Source organism: Oreochromis aureus, linkage group 5 (genome assembly GCF_013358895.1).
Source record: "Oreochromis aureus strain Israel breed Guangdong linkage group 5, ZZ_aureus, whole genome shotgun sequence".
Classification (NCBI taxonomy): domain Eukaryota; kingdom Metazoa; phylum Chordata; class Actinopteri; order Cichliformes; family Cichlidae; genus Oreochromis; species Oreochromis aureus.
The window spans coordinates 17447348-17455234 of record NC_052946.1 but is presented as its reverse complement, the minus strand read 5'-3'; positions in this window follow the sequence as shown (position 1 = coordinate 17455234).

Below are 7887 nucleotides of genomic sequence, written 5' to 3'. Positions count from 1 at the left end.
CATCCATCTCAGTCAAGTCGAGCAGCTGCCTCTACTTTTTTTGGTATACCGAAAAAAGTAAATTGGATGGTTGTTACATTAAATAAGTCTGCTTTGTAATTTGAACACAATAATTTCATGTTTCTATGAACGTAATTAAATCATGAAGGATCTATATGAAATTCAACAACTTAATTTGTTCTTGTTGAAATGACATGATACAATCTAGTAAGAGTGGTTAGTTGCTGAACTCATGAAATTCACAAGATCGCACGAGATTTCAAACTGCAGGGAAATCACTGGAGTTATAAGAGGCAGAGAATTACACACACACCACGTGTATGCTATCGCTATTTATTGTGGTTTAACCTGTCAAGGGCAAAAACAAAAAAAATTCTGCATCAAATACAGGAAATCATAGCTTTCCTGTATTTCCTAGATTGTTGGCATGGTGGTTGGTGCTATTGCTTCACAGTAAGAAGGTCTTGGGTTCAAATCCACATTCTGGCTAGTTTGCAGTGGTTTCTCTCTCAGTATTCTGGTTTCCTCCCACAGTTAAAAGTCATACAGTTATTAGGGTTAACTGGTGATTCTAAATTACCAGTGAATGTGAGTGCAAATGGTTGTTTGTTTCTATGTGATAGACTGGTGAGCTGTCCAGGGTGTACCCTGCCTCGTAACCTAGCACTTCAGGGTTATGCCCCGGCCCCCCTGCAACCAGGATAAAGATAGGAGGATGGTAGTCGTTGTAGATCCATTCAATTTTTATGGTAACCAGGATCTACACTTTGTTGAACATTATGTAATATGAAGACAACATGTAGTATTTAAGTGACCAAGTAGTATTGGGGTAAAAGTTATTGAATAGTGTTGAAATAAAATGACAAAATTGTGAAGGATTAAATATTCCAAGATCTCAACTTACTTCATCTAAACATGTTTCAATCGTGTTTTATGAACACAAAACGCACATGTTTATTGAATATGAAAAAGTTGTGTTGATTTAACTCATTTGTTTAAGTTTCTGCCAAAGCAAAACATTTGTGTGCAACCAATGTCCACTATTGAATCAAGTAAATCCAACATGGCCTTTTTTTCAGTGTGGGCTACAGCAGCAGAACATTACATCAGTTCATAGTTGTGTCAGCTAAGAACAGGAAACGGAAGCTACAGTTTGCATTAGTTTGAAAAAAACTGGACAACAGAAAAATGTTGCCTGATCTGATGTGAGTCTTGATTTTTGCTCCAACACCACACGGTCAGAATGGGCTGCTCAGTACTATCACATTCCAATATCTCCTTTGGAATGTGGTGGAATGGGAGACTGGCATCAGGGATGTGCGGCATAAAAACCTGTAGCAAAAAGTCAAATCAAATAACTATTTAAAATGTGGGAAATACAGACTGATTTAGCTCAGAACTACTTTCATAAGTGTCTATACAATATGAAAAATGCTGGCTAGCAGCAGGGTAGCTCAAATTAGTATACGTTAGAAACTAATGAAGGATTATTTAACTGTTCATGCCCATTATTTTGTGTAGAGCCACACAAAATAACTGTTTCTCCTTCAAATTCATCTAAAACGAAGCAAATTACTTATAAAACTGATGTTATTTAGTATGTTACAGTTGGAGACCACATGTTAATCTGTTAAGTAATTTATTGGATCATCAATTTATTTAGATAAAAAAGGTTTGTAGTTTGCTCACTGGAGAGCACAGAACAAGCCTCAACAAGTGTTCTCAGTGTTTGGTTTGATTTACAAGAATGATCTCCTGGTTAGAATTTTTCATTTCTTAAAGACGAGATGTCATGGACTGTGTTAAAGATTATTTCTGGGTAACTTTTTGTTTCTAGTTTCATGTCTGACAGGATAGAACAGCCTTCAAGTCTGATCCTCTGTGATGTCAGAAAAGAGGAAAGGTGGGCCTGCTCTAATGTCTCCCTCACAGTGTCCCTCAATTTCACTCTCAGATCCACAATTTAATGGTCATGTTAGACTTCAAAATGTTAAGATGGTGGCAGTAAAACATGATGTGGTGGCTCTGCTCATATTTTATATGCAGTCTTTATGAAATATAGTGAAAAATCAATAGAAAAACAACAGAAATATCACAAATTCAAAAAACAATTCTACCCACACTGCTGGCTTTAACATATTTATTTATATGTAAATTTTACATGCAATTTTGTTACATAAGGTCAATATAAAATTTACATTTAACGGAATCTGGTCAAAATGAAATGTACTTGATTAGTTTGCACTCAGTTTATGCCAAGCACATTTTTTTAAAGAGAAAAAAAACATTTGACTAAATAAACGAATAAAAAGTTGCACTTTACTCAAAATTATTGCCTCATGTTTATTGAGGGTAAAAACATATTTTTTGATTTATTATTTTTATTGAATTTTGGGTTTAGCCCTCAGCTGAAATGTTTGTTGTCGAAAAGCAAAAGCATATTTTACACCTAAAAATCCCAGTGTTAAAGTAAATAAGATGTAATTTGAACTTTATTGGTGCTGGTGAGGGGATGTGAAATACAATAAAATATTTTTAAAAATCTCTAAAGGCTTAAAATTACTAAGACAAATCAACTATAGGTTAGGTGTATAGCATTGCAAAAGAAAATACTGACTGGTGTATGTTGCTTATGTGCATCAGGTTAGCATTCATAAACACTGTAGTCCTCTAACAGGAGATATGTAAGCTCCCTCAATCATTTAATGAAGAGCCCTTGAACTCACTGTGACTTTTTACTAATGCAGTCATTTGTGGGTTTCCTTGTGACATTTTAGCTCTGACCAAGACTCATTTATCTCTTAAAGAGTTCAAGGACTAAACAGTCGATACCCTACAGATGGTTGGGGAACAGCGTAATCCGTGCAGCCACTCGAGGCTACCAATTCCAATTACCTGGAATAGGAGGCTTGGAGTAAATGGGGAGAAGCGCAAGGTAAAGAGGTGGCAAATGATCCCACAGCTGTAGGTACAGGAGACGCTGCATTAGCCTTTTAATGAAGCACTGAGAGGCTTTGCCCAGTGAAAGGTTTTTCTTTTGAGAGCGAAGTTGAAGCTGAGGGAACTCACTCCGTGGCGCTGAAAAGATCAAAACTGTGCCATCCAGCGTCACTGATATTGTATAATTTAATGACTAGACCAATAAGGAATTTGGACCTCTGACCTCACCCTGTAATGCATCTGCCATTTGACTGGCATGCCTCATTAAGCTCTGGAGTTGGTTTAATCAGTATAATGATAATAAAACCAACGGGGAAAACACATGTACTTGTTTTGCATGTAATTTTTAAGCCCAACAACCATTCTGCACTAATGTCATTAGTTTGTCAGGGTAGATGCATTCATTATATTCTATTTTCAAATTAACCAGCACAACAAGTACTGCTTCATAATCACTCAGACTACATGTAGTTCATTGCAAAATAGTGTTTTATAAATGCATCCAGGTGCGTTCTATGATTTTTACACCATACAAGGACTCGAGCACATATGTTTACTTAAAAACTTACACACACACACCCTGAGGTGGTCTTGTAATATGGTGAAAAGAGCAAAGGGCCTGCCTGCCTGCCAATCATGGGGTTCCTGTGTGATGATTGATTGGTTCCACTCTCCGTGCCCACACCATCAGTCAGAGAGAAGGCACGGCCTTTATTAATATTAATTTATTTTTTCCTCTCATCTATATTCATACGCTCATTCATATTCATCACTGGTTACACGCAGAGCAGATTAGAGAGCTTTGTGTGCATTTCTGCGGATCATCGTTTGAGAGCTGACAGTGGTTCCATAATGTAGTGGTTTACACGTTTGCCTAACCTGCGAAAGACCCCCGGTTCCATCCCAGGAGGAGCCAAAAAAAAAAAAAAAAAAAATCCCTTGGAAGGGCATCCAGCCTAAAAATCTTCCGAATCAATTATGCAGAGCTACCTGCTGTGCCGGGTATCTTGTGAATAAGGAAGCAGCTGAAAGTCGCTGTTGTTTGAGAGGACAAACATCGAGGATTTCTATAATCTTACTGGTGGAGTTCGAATTAAACTTTATCCTGAAAAGACTCTGGGCAGAATATCCTTTTTTAAAGTGATTATACTGTTTTCCAGACAATTGGACTACATTGCCAGAAAATTTATTAGATTATCCTCTTCAGGTTGGAGAGGGAGAAAATGTAATAATTGTTGTGTGTGTGCCTCCGTGTGTGCATGTGTGTATTTTCAGATTTGAGTGTACTTCATTGCAACAACCAGGCCTGGAAAATAAAGAAATAAAAAACAACAAAAACAATAACAAAAACTTTGCCTGTCTGCAGCAAATGGCAGACAGGCAAAGTTAACAGAAATTCAACTATAACTATAGCAGTCGTGTACATCACCAGTGCTTGTATGCGCTAATCAGCTCAGCATTAACATGTCATCTAATACTTAATTATTTTTACATGGAGAGGCTCCACTTGTTTCACTGAGAATACAGTATTAATTATTCATCTCCTAATAATACATCAGTACAGTACCCTGTGACAGTAAACACCTGTCATCATTTATCTTGGGCTTGTGGGTGTAGTAATGATAGCTCCCATAAGTGACTTCACTCCATGAGTGGAGGAGTTCTTCCTGTCACAGAAAGGACTGGACACACTCTCGCTAATCATTCATTGTCACTCTCAGAGAATAATTCACTCAGCTATCAGACTGATTGATAACGCCACAGCCACAAAAATCTGGATTCTTTACAGGTTGTCCAATTAATTTCCTTCTTTCATCATGCACTGTGTGTCTGTTTCCTCTACTGTTCCTTTGTTTCATTTGTATCCCATTTTCTTCGCCTTTCTCCTCCCGCTGCCACTACAAACAACCTCTTCTCCAATTTCCCCTCATGTCTTCCTCGTGTGCTATTCATTTTCACCCAATCAGCCTCTAATTGGCTGCTTCACACCAAGAGGACGGCAGAGATAGAGCAGTCGTTTGTACATGTACATCAGCAGACACGTGTTATGGTGGAGAGTAAACAGGAACATGGCTTGTAAAGCTTGCTAAATGCTAATGTGTGCATAATCCATTTTAATGATTTTTTCCCTCCCTGTCCCTTTTTTGCTGTGACATTTATGAAAAACGAAACATGTTTGGTCCTAATAGCGCAGCACAAATTCTAGTTACCCATATGTTTTACTATATTTCTCCAGTTTTGGCCTCCTAGCACTGGCTTCCCCTAGATGCAATTAAACTATTACCTATGAAATAGTAGTCTGGTGTATTTTTACCTTTTAACACAGCAGGCTGATCTCTTTGTTTCAAAGAAGAAGTTATCAAGAGACTAGCGCCCTCTTCTTTCTCTACTCTAAACCCTTAGATAGTCCTGGGGACATTTTTTGACATTCCTGTTTTTATTTTCATACTATTTTGGCTGTGCTGAATAAATATAGCTCATATTTGCCAGAAGATTTTTTTTGTTTTGTTTTTAATTTTAGGATCGTTGTCTCGGTTCCTTAAATTAGCTTAAAATGGCTAAGCTGAGTGAAAACCACCACATTTTATCCCCAGGCCAAAATGCCCCATTGAAAATAATTGAAAATATAATTTTTTAACCCACATTTATCTCGAAATCTACTACTACTACTGCATTCCTTTATGTTGTTTTTATTTTGGACTGCTCACCTTCAATTTTAAATTTTAATATTTGTCCACCAGGTGGCGCTACTTTTGTTTTTTTTTACCAGTCAAAACGTTCAGCAAAATTTCCCACTTTTTTCTGTCTAATTTATTTCAACAGGTAGTTTATGCAGCTTAACTGCAGCTGTGGATAGAAGTATGAGCAGTAGTGTAAGAGCAGTCATTTTGGAGATGGTAGGACACACGCAGGAGGCTCTGGAAATGATCGTGCATTGTGAGTCTGAAGATGATCCTCCTCATTCTCATCAGGACTCTGAGGCTGACATGGAGGAGGCCTCGGAGGTAGAAACAGACCAGCTGGAGTCCAACTCTGACTCATCTGATGGTGAGACGGCAAAGGAGGTTGAAGCAGTGACAGGACGGATGTCTCCGTCTCCATGTTTTGGTCATCCCCATATTTTGGTTTTCCACAAAGGCTGCAATGCTCTGCTACATCCCAGCAGCCAGAGGTTTGATCCCAGGACCTACACACTATGCCACCAGCTATGCACTGCTGCTAAGTGATGAAATCCTGCGGGAAACTGTGGCCATGACAAACCTGCATGGGAAACACTCAGTGGCTTATGTGGACACAGAGGAACTGCAGCCTTGTGTAGAAATGCTCATTTTGTGTTTACAGGTCAAGAAAATTAAGCAATTCAGATCTGCAGGCCCCTCTCATTAGCAAATGTAAGGGCAGTGTGACTTTTGCACAGACAGTCTGTCCATTTGCAGCCTCTGACCCACCTCAGCTGGAGTCCCCTTTTCTTTAAAGGGTTAAAATCCAAAAAATATGATTAAATATAATTAGTCATTGATATTTATATTTCAGTCTGAAGTAGTTTTGAAAGATTGAGTCATTTAAACTGGAAAAAGTATTACTCTGTAATATTTTTACAGCAGTTTTTGGGAAGCTGTCGTTTTTTGTCCTTAGGATGTTGAGTGTGACTTTTTTTTAAGTTTACATTACAGAAAAAAATGAAAATCTATTTGTTTTTTCTGTTTTGTTGTTCTCTCCAGGTGCTCCAGCTTCCACCCACAGTTCAAAGACATGCAGTTAGTGGGGTTAGATTAATTGGTAACTCGAAATTGCCCATAGGTGTGAATGTGAGTGCAAATGGTTGTCTGTCTCTATGTGTTAGCCCTGCGACAGACTGGCGATCTGTCTAGAGTGTACCCTGCCTTAAGACAGCTGGGATAGGCTCCAGGTGGAAGAGAATGGATGTTTCAGGCTGAAGTAGTTTTAAAAGACTGACTCATTTAAAGTAGAAAAAAATATTACTATATAATATTTTTACAGCAGTTTTTTGGGAAGGTAGCATTTTGTGGCCTTACCGTAAAAGGAGTCCATCTTTTTTTTTTTCTTTTTTTTTAAAGAGGATGATCTATGGGTTAAAGAAGCACGCCACTTGGGATTTTCAAATCCAGGCTTCAACCCTATTTATTCTTGCAGTCTTAGAGGTCTATATAACTTCCTAGATTTAGTAGGATTAGGCAGTCTTTTCTGTTCAGGCTTAGGCAAAAAGCAATTTTATTGTAGTCTTGATGAATATTTTATCAAACTTGGTCTGACTTGGTCAGTGGTCAGTCTAAGCAGTCCAGGCTTAGAATTGGCTTTCTGTTTGTCAGTGCCATTTTTTTCTCTACTCTCAATAAACCAGATCACTTTCCTTGTACGATATGCATCTCTGGGTGCTGTAGTTCTGCTGAGTGAGTGTTAATAACAGCTGCCTGCTCTATCTACATCCTTTATCTCATCTAGCTTTACCTGAGCTAGAAAACTATGCTTTGAATCTACAATTTGTACAGTCATGTAAAAAAACAGATTTTCACAAGACCGTAAGAGAGCTCTGCATAAAAGGATGCCTGCAAACCTTGTTCACTTGACTTTGAATCTCAGTAGCCTGAAGTATGCAAACAGTTTCATGTGTATATATGAGAGGAAAGCACATGCATTGCACTGCAGTTCTTAATGAGCTCCCTAATGGTGCCTAATGAGTGGTTATCATCCTTAACATTATTGCATTGCTGTGCAGTACTGTGTGTTTATGAACTGCTTATCTCTATTTGGATGCAGTATCTCTCCCCACTCCCACTGATGCTTGTCGAGTATACATGCATGTGAACACATTAAGAGCATGTAGGCAAAGCTTTCACAAAAGCTCTTTAAGACGAACATTTTCTTTACTTACTGACTGATTGTGAACATTTTGTGTTCTTCAATTAAATAAGAGTGAAATCACCC